This window comes from Heterodontus francisci, chromosome 25 (assembly GCF_036365525.1).
Source record: "Heterodontus francisci isolate sHetFra1 chromosome 25, sHetFra1.hap1, whole genome shotgun sequence".
NCBI classification, from domain to species: Eukaryota; Metazoa; Chordata; class Chondrichthyes; order Heterodontiformes; family Heterodontidae; genus Heterodontus; species Heterodontus francisci.
Genome location: NC_090395.1, coordinates 42,277,806 through 42,291,252, shown reverse-complemented (window position 1 = coordinate 42,291,252; position 13,447 = coordinate 42,277,806).

Genomic DNA, 13,447 nt, shown 5'->3' with positions numbered 1-13,447 from the left:
GGGTTTTCCCCCTGATTCCCATTGACTCCAGTTTTGCTAGGGCTCCTTGATGCCATACTCGGTCAAATGCTGCCTTGATGTCAAGGGCAGTCACTCTCACCTCACCTCTTGAGTTCAACTCTTTTGTCCATGTTTGAACCAAGGCTGTAATGAGGTCAGGAGCTGAGTGGCCCTGGCAGAACCCAAACTGAGCATCACTGAGCAGGTTATTGCTAAGCAAGTGCCGCTTGATGGCTCTGTTGATGACACCTTCCATCACTTTATTGATGATTGAGAGTAGGCTGATGGGGAGGTAATTGGCCAGGTTGGACTTGCCCTGCTTTTTGTGTACAGGACATACCTGGGCAATTTTCCACATTGCAGGGTAGATGCCAGTGTTGTAGCTGTACTGGAAGAGTTTGGCTAGGGGCGCAGCAAGTTCTGGAGCACAGGTCTTCAGTACTATTGCCTGAATATTGTCAGGGCCCATAGCTTTTGCAGTATCCAGTGCCTTTATTCGTTTCTTGATATCACGCGGAGTGAATCGAATTGGCTGAAGTCTGGCATCTGTGATGCTGGGGACTTCAGGAGGAGGCCGAGATGGATCATCAACTCGGCACTTCTGGCTGAAGATTGTTGCAAATGCTTCAGCCTTATCTTTGGCACTGAAGTGCTGGGCTCCCCCATCATTGAGGATGGGGATATTTGTGGAGCCACCTCCTCCAGTTAGTTGTTTAATTGTCCACCACCATTCACGGCTGGATGTGGCAGGACTGCAGAGCTTAGATCTGATCCATTGGTTATGGGATCGCTTAGCTTTGTCTATCGCATGCTGCTTACGCAGTTTGGCATGCAAGTAGTCCTGGGTTGTAGCTTCACCAGGATGACACCTCATTGTGAGGTATGCCTGGTGCTGCTCCTGGCATGCCCTCCTGCACTCTTCATTGAACCAGGGTTGGTCTCCTGGCTTGATGGTAATGGTAGAGTGGGGGATATGCCGGGCCATGAGGTTACAGATTGTGGATGAGTACAATTCTGCTGCTGCTGATGGCCCACAGCGCATCATGGATGCCCAGTTTTGCATTGCTCGATCTGTTTGAAATCTATCCCATTTAGCACAGTGGTAGTGCCACACAACACGATGGACGGTATCCTCAATGTGAAGGTGAGGCTTCGTCTCCACAAGTACTGTGCGGTTGTCACTCCTACCAATACTGTCATGGACAGAAGCATCTGCGGCAGGCAGATTGGTGAGGATGAGGTCAAGTATGTTTTTCCCTCATGTTGGTTCCCTCATGTTGACATAATTGATTTATTCCTGTTTCCCTTCCTTTAAACGCACATGCTACTCTTTTTTTTGTGTGTATTTATTTTATTTGGTGCATGTTGTTTGTGTGATTGAATTTGTGATTTTCAGTGCGATTTTAAAACTAAGACATACTGGCACAAAATACTGGCAACTGCGGATGAAGCTCCAGTTTGTTTCCAAATATAAAGCTATGTCCGGAGCCTTGTAGAAATCTTAGAAACCCAGTTTTAAACTTTCAAACTTTTGCAGCAAGTTAAAGAAGACGCAGTTCAAATTTGGTTACGTTGGGAACATCTGAACTTGGAAGTTATTCTAAAGGACAGGGAAAAGTTGCCAGGAGTAGGGGATCATTTGATTGTTAGGGTCCTACTTGCAAAACCAGGCATAGCATCTCGCTGGCAAGGACCTTATGAGGTCCCAATGACCAGCAACACTTCAACTTGTGGATGTTGAAGGGAAGGCCAGTGGAAACACTGGACACAGATCAAGGAGCATGGAAACTCAAAGAATATTAAGGACTAACTGGTGACGACTGGCATCCGCTATGTTCTTTCTCTTTACAGGACCCTGAAAACCGCAGTAATGCTGATATGTCTGGCAACCATGATCGTGGAAGGAACCAAGTCGGTTGACTGGGGGCCCCAACAAGGCCTGTTCTATAAGCACTCAAGCAATGCCAATTGCGATCAGGCGCGTGGAACATTAAATGTCATAGTTAACAAACTATATGCCTAAGGAGTAGCTCAGGGCAGTTGGAAATAGGGAACAGCAGTGCCTGAAGTTGCAAAGTGTGGCAATGAAGGTTCCCTCCATACTTAAAGCAGTCATGCATAAATCCAGCATCAGCATCATCCACTGTAGTTCTAACTTTATTACCCCTGTTATATTTATAACCCCTGTTCGGGTGGCACAGTGGTGCAGTGGTTAGCACCGCAGCCTCACAGCTCCAGCGACCCGGGTTCGATTCTGGGTACTGCCTGTGCGGAGTTCGCAAGTTCTCTCTGTGACCGTGTGGGTTTTCGCCAGGTGTTCCAGTTTCCTCCCACAGACTTGCAGGTTGATAGGTAAGTTGCCCATAGTATTGGTAGGGGAAGGTGGGGATGTGAGAGGGTGGTGGGATTAATGTAGGATTAGTATAAATGGGTGGTTGATGGTTAGTATAGATTTGGTGGGCCAAAGGGCCTGTTTCGGTGTTGTATCTCTTAAAAAGTAAATAATCCATTAAGTGTACGTGAGCACATTGGCTAGCTTCATGGCTGAACTGCACAGCCAGATTCTCTGATTCAATTGTAACTTTTTAAAAATTGAATTGCTAGAATAATTGTGTAGAGCCAGTCGGTATTTATTAGTGAATTAAAGTTGTTAGCTATAATGAACTTGCTGACTTCTAAAACATATTGAGCAAAGCAATGTTTAAATAGAATTTTATGTTAGATTTGAACTTAACCAACACGCTAGCAAAACATTAAAGAACCGGGGGCATCCAAACCCTTCTCGGGGTAGAAAATCTGTATTCTGGATCATGGGAGATACCAATTGCCAACGTATCACATCGCATCCAAATACACGACCCAGAGAGATTCCCTCCTTGTGGGATCTCGCTGGGTGGGTGTAGGGAATAATGTTGTCTGTCCACATCCCATAGGGATAGGGACGAGAGCCGCGCATGGTTTTCATACCACCCTAAACTGTACCCTTGAAATTTCCAGCACATGCCATGAACCGACGCAGGTGGCACATCGTGGAGAAAGGGAATACTGCGTGACCACCAGCGAACCTCAATAGCAGTACAGTAACATCCACTGCCCAGTGATCAACTCGAGTTTCTGGTTCCACCCCTGGGCCCCAACGACAATCGGACATTTGGCATTAACTCCCATCTGGCCTCCCCGTAGGGAGTGGATGAGCATAACCGATGATCTAATGGAGGACCTGTTGAGATACCTGCTTTCCGAGGGGAAGTGAATCCCTAAACTGCTGGAACATCTACTGAAGGTGAAGGAAATGGCAATAAAGCAGTATCACCGAATCCAACAGGAGGTCCCACAACTGGGAGAGAATGTGGAAGCCAAACTGGAGGACGCATCGTGGTGGAAACAGTTTGGGACTGGGGTTTTAGGGTGGACGTTCACGCCGGATTAGAATTGATTCCTATGTACTGGTGGCGGTGCAGTTCCTAATTGCTATCGGATTTGTGGTTGAATGTTGTATCCTGGCACCTAAATTGAGAAGTCAGACATAATTTAGAAAATGTAACCGTGCAAATCTAACCACCTGTCTGACCAACAGTGATGGAGCAAGGAGCACGTGGTGTTAGTTGGCCATCTTGCTAGTGGCCAAGGGCCAAAGGTGAGGACTGAAGTGGTGTACCCCAAGAGTACTGCATGCTTGACTAAAATTGCAGTAATTTATGTTTTTTCTTTGGCCTCCTTATCTCAAGAGACAATGGATAAGCGCCTGGAGGTGGTCAGTGGTGTGTGGAGCAGCGCCTGGAGTGGCTATAAAGGCCAATTCTAGAGTGACAGGCTCTTCCACAGGTGCTGCAGAAAAATTTGTTTGTCGGGGCTGTTACACAGTTGGCTCTCCCCTTGCGCCTCTGTCTTTTTTCCTGCCAACTACTAAGTCTCTTCGACTCGCCACACTTTAGCCCCGCCTTTATGGCTGCCCGCCAGCTCTGGTGGACGCTGGCAACTGACTCCCACGACTTGTGATCAATGTCACAGGATTTCATGTCGCATTTGCAGACGTCTTTAAAGCGGAGACATGGACGGCCGGTGGGTCTGATACCAGTGGCGAGCTCGCTGTACAATGTGTCTTTGGGGATCCTGCTATCTTCCATGTGGCTCACATGGCCAACCATCTCAAGCGCCGCTGACTCAGTAGTATGTATAAGCTGGGGATGTTGGCCACCTCGAGGACTTCTGTGTTGGAGATACGGTCCTGCCACCTGATGCCAAGTATTCTCCGGAGGCAGCGAAGATGGAATGAATTGAGACGTCGCTCTTGGCTGACATACGTTGTCCAGGCCTCACTGCCATAGAGCAAGGTACTGAGGACACAGGCTTGATACACTCGGACTTTTGTGTTCCGTGTCAGTGCGCCATTTTCCCACACTCTCTTGGCCAGTCTGGACATAGCAGTGGAAGCCTTTCCCATGCGCTTGTTGATTTCTGCATCTAGAGACAGGTTACTGGTGATAGTTGAGCCCAGGTAGGTGAACTCTTGAACCACTTCCAGAGCGTGGTCGTCAATATTGATGGATGGAGCATTTCTGACGTCCTGCCCCATGATGTTCGTTTTCTTGAGGCTGATGGTTAGGCCAAATTCATTGCAGGCAGCCGCAAACCTGTCGATGAGACTCTGCAGGCACTCTTCAGTGTGAGATGTTAAAGCAGCATCGTCAGCAAAGAAGAGTTCCCTGATGAGGACTTTCCGTACTTTGTAATTTATGTAGCACAATCCAAAGTATCAATCCCAGCCTAAGCCTGGTCACGAGGACACAGGTGAGGTCATAAGAGGATGCTAGGGAAGGATCCGAAGCTCATGGAAACTGGTAGGTTCCCCGGATTATTTGGGCAGAGGATTCTAAGGTAATGACTACCTTGGGCCAGGTTCTGGCGAAGGGCCAAAAGAGGGGTCTGAAGGGGAGACTAGCATAGGGAACCATGGAATACTTGGTGTAATTTAGGTCCCTGTAACTTGAGAAAGCTTGCCTGCTGGACACACGCATTATATGAATACCTACTCAGAAGGTAACAAGGCTAGGAGGGAGACACCCAAATCCTATGAATAGGGTAATCAAGAGGTTGACGAGGTGAATAATATCACCAAGATAGGATGAGATCAGGGAAGGAAATAGCTGGGAGATGATGTAATTAAACAGTTTATCAAGTAATCCTCCTGTAAAACTGTATAAAATGACTACTGGAACAATGTACTTGCAGAATTCGTGAGAATAGGACTTCTTGCATGCTCGTAATTTAAGATCGCTCATTTGAACAAGATATCTGACTGTCAAGGTGTTTTTGGGTACTGAGGCAAGCCCTCGCCCTTACATTTGAAATATGCAGTATAGTTTTTTAAAAAGGGCCATGAAATTGGGCTCCATAATGCCATGGAAGCCTGAAACTGCAAAAATGTTGGCACAGTCTGCACGATGCAGCTTGGTTGACAGGGCAGTAGCATGGGTATGCCATGCATATACCAGAAGTATGCAGTGTGTGCTGACTGTGACATCAAACAGCCTGATTTGGTGCAGTATCTGCCACTGCAGAGATTCAGTTAATGGCCTCTCTTAATCACTTCTAGCTGAACATGTGTTCAGTTGCACGAGGGACTTCCCTTCCCCTGCCCCTCTCTCCCACAACTAGCGCTATTTAAAGGGCTAACCATTCGACTTTCAGGTGAGGTGCTTCTGACTTTCTTTTGCTGATGCAGACTTAGTGGAAGTACTGTGTTCTGTGTTTGAGGCGTTTTGCTAACTTTTTGGATTTACAAGGGAGTGATGCTGGATCTTGACAAGGTCAGACGAGTTAGTTGGCCTGTCAGGAGAAAGACTACTTCAGTAATGGGTGCTATACCTGTAGTACCGCTTGGGCTGCAGCATGACTTATAAATGAAAATGGAGTACAGGCAGCAGAAAGGGGAAGCTGTACGCAGAGATAGAGGAGGAGCAGGGTTCTCAATAGAAGGCCTCCCCTACCACAGGGGCTAAATTTTACCAGCCCTCGATGTCGTGGCACGGGGACCGGTAAAATTTTGCAGGGAGAGGCCCATCTAGACCCCCGCCATCAAGAAGGACCTGTTACATATTACCGGTGGCAGAGAGACCTCAGGGCAGCAGCACCCCAATTACCATCTTTAAAACGGTACTTACCTCTGCAGATTATGCAGCTCACCACCTCTCTGCACACTTCCGGAGTTTACATTGAACGGGCGGCTGTCCCGTTCATGAACAGAAAAGTCGGCGGTTCTTCAGAGGCAGAATATTTTGCTGGCGAAGGCAAGTTCAGATATTCAGGGGTTTCACTCTGCAGACATGTCGGGAGCCATTGCGATTCCGCCCTCCGTAATGGTTGGCAGCTCTGTGCCATCGACTGCCTCTGTTATTGATGGAGCAATGGCACTCTTGTCACCCTGTATGTGGGGAGAGTGCCAGAGACGGTAAGCATGTGAAGCTTATATGTCTGGTGGTCCAATCGATGCAGCTTGTACAATCTTTATGTGGTCATGTGGTGCCACTCTTAGTGGGAGCTAAGATGGCCCATGCCATATAGCTGCTGCAGGAAAGCATCTGATGTGCCACTCAACATCAATCTCTACCCTGTCAGGAATTGAAGGAACCGAGTTGAATTGCAACTTGAAGATGGGGATGGTTCACCCTATATTCATTGATGCGCTTCTTCAGAGGATCTATATGCATCGCAGGCAAAACCAACAGGCAGGTGCAGCCCACATACAAGTCCCGCATGACGTACCTGCAGATGTCAGAGGCAACTGCTGATGTCAAGAGAGAATGATGATCTGCAGCCCAGGGGCTTCGAGGGACATCCTCTGCCTGTGGCCCTCAAATTGACAGCGGCTCTCAATTTTTGCGCCTCTGCATCATTTCATGGGCCCACCGGAGACCTTTGTTGGGTCACACAGTCAGTAGTGCACCGCTGCATCAGGGGGTCACCGACGCCCTGTACCAGACGGCTGATGCCTATATCTGCTTCATGACAGATCCTGAAAGCCAAGCTGGTTTCAGCTCCATCGTGGGATTCCCACAGATGCGAGCAGTCATAGATTACACCCGTATGCCCATCAAGGCTCCTGCCGGGCGACCAGCTGAATACGTAAACTATAAGGGCTTCCATTCAATCAATGTGCAGCTCATATTTGATCACCGGAAATGATTCATGCAGATCTGTGCCCACTTTCCAGGCAGCTGCCATGGACGCCTTCATCCTGCGCTAGTCCCAGCTGCTGTTGCTGTTTGCTCAAATGGCTCAGATGGAGGGGTGACTTCTTAGAGACAAGGGTTACCCCTTGCAGACATGTCTCCTGACACTGAGACACCCCAGCACTGCTGCAGAAGAGAGATACAACGCCAGCCACGGAGCTACAAGAGCCACCATTGAGCAGGCAATCGGCATGCTGAAAATGCGATTCTGCTGCCTAGATAGATCTAGGCACTGCACGCAGTACGAGCAGCAAGCTAGGGATGCACGGCAGCACCTCATTGATCAAAGGTTCGCCACACCATAGTAACCACTGTGGGATCTGAACGCCACACAGCACCCTCGTTCACCTGTTGTGCAGCAGTCTGCATCTGCAACATCTTTGCATTCACCATTACTGGTAGCAGAATACTGAGCCATTGTCCATATTACTGCATCCGTGGAGATGCATATGAGTGATACTAGCATGGCAATGATGTTGTTCCATACATTGGCGGTTCGGAAAGGCCAATGATGTAATGGGAGGAGCCACGATCAGTACATGCTGGCACACTTTATTCACATAGTAAAAGCAACGCACATGTTAATGAAGACGATTTTGTTTTCGGCCTTTCTACAGTGTTGTGTCACCTATGCAGACCCATTTGTGTCATGATGCTTTTTGGAAACGCTTGCGGATGCTCCTACGTGGTGCCACTTCTGCGCTAGCAGCCTGACTGTAGGAAGGCTGCTGATATGATGGCCCTTTGGCTGTGGATGACTTTGGTGCTTGTACCCTGTGCGCACAAGGCCTAGAGGGCCCTGGCTAGCTGGGAGAGTGATCGTTCATCCCCTTCCGGCATTGGACCCTTTGACAATGGATGGCCCACGGCTGCTCACCTCCTCTGCCATCTCCAGCCAGGCTGCCTTTTTCAGGTGGGAGGGCTTCTTACCATTGCTGATGAAAAGGACCTTCTGCCTTGCTCACACAGCCTGGAGGAGAGTGAGCAAGGAGGCATCGCTGAACTGTGGGGCCACCCTAGAGCACCCCTCTGCCGTCCTTGAGTTTTGATGTGGTCCTTTTAAATGCAAAGGTGACTCCAGCGTGTAACTGCTCTAACTTCTGGCTGCAAGGTTTGTCTTGCACATGTTTGTAAACCAATGCAGGACCAGTGAGGAAATCTATGCTGTTGTCATGGTTTATCAACTATTACACATCGACACATGTTCACGAACACTTTGCTTCTGCAGCAGCTGACCATAGTTTTTGGTGTAATATTTCTAGTTGGCAATGCAGCTAGAATATGAACAGATTTTCCTATTTTTTAAACAAAGATTGTTGAATTGCAGTTACATGTCTTTTCACATAACAGCAGAGAAATGAATACAGGATCCAAATGTGTATTAGTCTGTGGCTTTTCACAGTCAGATGATTAAAGCCCATAGTATGTAAATATTCTTCAATTCAGATTTTATTTTTTTATTTATTTATTTTTTATTTATTTAGAGATACAGCACTGAAACAGGCCCTTCGGCCCACCGAGTCTGTGCCGACCAACAACCACCCATTTATGCTAACCCTACAGTAATCCCATATTCCCTACCTACACCAGGGGCAATTTATAACAGCCAATTTACCTATCACCTGCAAGTCTTTGGATGTGGGAGGAAACCGGAGCACCCGGAGAAAACCCACGCAGACACAGGGAGAACTTGCAAACTCCGCACAGGCAGTACCCAGAATCGAACCCAAGTCCCTGGAGCTGTGAGGCTGCGGTGCTAACCACTGCGCCACTGTGCCGCCCTTCTGTTGTGTATTTGGCTTTTATGGTACATTTAAATCACACGTCCTGCACTGTGCAAAATTAAGATTATTCACCCAAGTGCGGCACGCCTACAGAAGAAATGTAACACTTGAGTGGAACAAGAAGATTGCAACATAGGAAACTGGGACACAGCAGGGTAAGTATGAGGCAGCAAAGCAAAAAGTGCCGGGGAAACTCAGCAGATCAGGCAGCATCTGTGGCGAGAGAAGCAGGGTTAACTTTCAGATCTGTGAACTTGGTCGCAGACCTGAAAGTTAACTCTGCTTCTCTCTCCACAGATGCTGCCTGACCTGTTGAGTTTCTCCAGCACTTTCTGCTTTGCTGCCAGATTGACAGCAGGCCCACTCTTCAGCAGTCAGGTAAGTATTCTTTGACAGCTGTCAGGAAGCAGGTGCCAGGATGCTTTAATTAGGGCCCCAGCACCTGCTGCATGGTTGTCAAAAAGTTCCTCACTACGCCAGATGTCCTGCCTCTCCCCACGTGATATAGGGAGGACGGTGCATCGCAGTGATGCTAATGAGCCCCCGCGCGGGGAGGCGGTGGCGTAGTGGTATTGACATTGGACTAGTAACACACAAACCCAGGCTATTGCTCTGGGGACATGGGTTCAAATCCCACCATTGCAGAAGGTGGAATTTGAATTCAAGTCATAAATCTGGAATTAAGAAGCTAGTTTAATGATAGCCATGAAACCATCGTCGATTGTTGTAAAAACGTATCTCATTCACTAATGACCTTTTAGGGAAGGAAATCTGCTGTCCTTACCTGGTCTGGCCTACATGTGACATCAGACCTACAGCAATGTGGTTGACTCTTACATGCCCTCTGAAATGGCCTAGCAAGACACTCAGTTGTATCTAACTGCTACGCAGTTAATAAAAAAGAATGAAACGAGAAGGGCCACCCAGCATCGACCTAGACACTGGAAACAACAACAGCAAACCCAGCCTTGTCGACCCTGCAAAGTCCTCCTTATTAACATCTGGGGGCTTGTGCCAAAGTTAAGAGAGCTGTCCCACAGGCTAGTCAAGCAACAGCCTGACATAGTCATACTCACACAATCATACCTGACAATGTCCCAGACACTGCCATCACCATCCCCAGGTATTTTCTGTCTCACCAGCAGGACAGACCCAGCAGATGTGGTGGCACAGCAGTATGCAGTAGGGAGGGAGTTGTCCTGGGAGTCCTCAACATCGACTCCGGACCCCATGAAGTCTCATGGCATCAGGTCAAACATGGGCAAGGAAACCTCCTGCTGATTACCACCTACCACCCTCCCTCAGCTATGAGTCAGTACTCGTCCATGTTGAACAGCGCTTGGAGGAAGCACTGAGGGTGGCAAGGGCACAAAATGTACTCTGGGTGGGGGACTTCAATGTCCATCACCAAGAGTGGCTCGGTAGCACCACTACTGACCGAGCTGGCCAACTCCTAAAGGACATAGCTGCTAGACTGGGTATGCGGCAGGTGGTGAGGGAACCAACAAGAGGGGAAAACATACTTGACCTCGTCCTCACCAAACTGCCTGCCGCAGATGCATCTGTCGATGACAGTATTGGTAGGAGTGACCAGCGCACAGTCCTTGTGGAGACGAAGTCCCACCTTCACATTGAGGATACCATCCATCGTGTTGTGTGGCACTACCGCCGTGCTAAATGGGATAAATTCCGAACAGATCTAGCAATGCAAAACTGGGCAATCATGAGGCGCTGTGGGCCATCATCAGCAGCAGAATTGTACTCAACCACAATCTGTAAGCTCATGGCCCAGCATATCCCCCATTCAACCATTACCATCAAGCCAGGAGACCAACCAGGTTCAATGAAGAGTGCAGAAGGGCATGCCAGGAGTAGCACCAGGCATACCTCAAAATGAGGTGTTAACCTGGTGGAAGCTACAACACAGGACTATCTGCGTGCCAAATTGCATAAGCAGCATGCAATAGAGCTAAGTGATGCCATAACCAATGGATCAGATCTAAGCTCTGCAGTGTTGCCACATCCAGCCATGAATGGTGGTGGACAATTAAACAAATAACTGGAGGAGGTGGCTCCACAAATATCCCCATCCTCAATGATGGGGGAGTCCAGCACATCAGTGCGAAAGATCTTCTTCTTCTTTGGCCTCCTTGTCTCGGGAGACAATGGGTAAGCGCCTGCAGGTGGTCAGTGGTTTGTGGAGCAGTGCCTGGAGTGGCTATAAAGGCCAATACTAGAGTGAGAGACTCTTCCACAGGTGCTGCAGATAAAATTGGTTATCAGGGCTGTTTCGCAGTTAGCTCTCCCCTTGCGCTTCTGACTTTTTCCCTACCAACTACTAAGTCTCTTCGATTTGCCACACTTTAGCCCCGCCTTTATGCGAAAGATAAGGCAGAAGCATTAGCAACAATCTTCAGCCAGAAGTGCCGAGTTGATGATCCATCTCGGCCTTCTCCTGAAGTGCCCAGCATCACAGATGCCAGACTTCAGCCAATTCAATTCACTCCACGTCCTATCAAGCAACGACTGAAGGCACTAGATACTGCAAAGGCTATGGGTCCTGACAATATTCAGGCAATAGTACTGAAGACCTGTGCTCCAGAACTTGCTGCGCCCCTACCCAAGCTGTTTCAGTACAGCTACAACACTGGCATCTACCCTGCAATGTGGAAAATTGCCCAGGTATGTCCTGTACACAAAAAGCAGGGCAAGTCCAACCTGGCCAATTACCTCTCCATCAGCATCCTCACAATCATCAGTAAAGTGATGGAAGGTGTCATCAACAGTGCCATCAAGCGACACTTGCTTGGCAATAACTTGCTCAGTGACGCTCAGTTTGGGTTCTGCCAGGGCCACTCAGCTCCTGACCTCATTACAGCCTTGGTTTAAACGTGGACAAAGGAGCTGAACACCAGACGTGAGGTGAGAGTGCCATCAAGGTAGCATTTGACCGAGTATGGCATCAAGGAGCCCTAGCAAAACTGAAGTCAATGGGTATCGGGGGAAAACACTCTGCTGGTTGGAGTCAGACCTAGAGCAAAGGAAGATGGCTGTGGTTGTTGGAGGTCAATCATCTGAACTCCAGGACATCACTGCAGGAGTTGGTCAGGGTAGTATCCTAGGCCCAACCATCTTCAGCTACTTCATCAATGGCCTTCCTTCAATCATAAGGTCAGAAGTGGGGATGTTCGCTGATGATTGCACTATGTTCAGTACCATTCATGACTCCTCAGATACTGAAGCAGTCCGTGTAGAAATGCAGCAAGAGCTGGACAATATCCAGCTTGGGCAGATAAGTGGCAAGTAACATTTGCACCACACAAGTGCCAGACAATGACCATCTCCAACAAGAAAGAATCTAACCATCTCCCCTTGACATTCAATGGCATTACCATTGCTGAATTCCTCACTATCAACATCTTAGAGGCTACCATTGATCAGAAAGTGAACTGGAGTAGCCATATTATTACCGTGGCTACAAGAGCAGGTCAGAGGCTAGGAATCCTGAGGTGAGTAACTCACCTCCTGACTCCCCAAATCCTGTCCAGCATCTACAAGGCACAAGTCTGGAGTGTGATGGAATACTCTCCACTTGCCTGGATGGGTGCAGCTCCAACAACACTCAAGAAGCTCGACACCATCCGGGACAAAGCAGCCCACTTGATTGGCACACCATCTACAAACATTCACTCCCTCTACTACCGCCGCACAGTAGCAGCAGTGTGTACCATCTACAAGGTGCACTGCAGCGATGCACCAAGGCTCCTTAGACAGCACCTTCCAAACCCGTGATCTCTACCAAATAGAAGGACAAGGGCAGCTAATACATGGGAACACCACCACCTGCAAGTTCCCCTCCAACTCGCACATCATCCTGACTTGGAACTATATCACCGTTCCTTCACTGTCACTGGGTCAAAATTCTGGAACTCCCTTCCTAACATCACTGTGGGTGTACCTACCTGACATGGACTGCAGCGGTTCAAGAACACACTCACCACCACCTTTTCAAGGGAAATTAGGGATGGGCAATAAATGCTGGCCTAGCCAACGACGCCCACATCCCATGAATGAATAAAAAAAATCACAGGAGCTCGGTGGTGGCCGCTGAATGTGAGCACCCCACCGAGTTCAAAGCGTGCCGCCGTGGAGCGCAGCGTGCAAATAAAATTCAGGCCCAGGTCTTTAGGGACCACCTGTCCCACCTCCACTTCAGTCAGGAGCATTGTGTGTGTAGCACTTTTGTTTCACCAAGGAGGTGGTGACTGAACTGTGCCATGTCCTGCAACCCTACATGCAGCCTCAAAGCGGGAAAAGAATAGCAATGCTAGTGGCCATCAAGCTCACCATTGCCCTAATTTTCTACACCAGCGAATCCTTCCAAGAGGGAGCAGGCAACATTTTTTTTTAATTCATTCATGAGATGTGGGC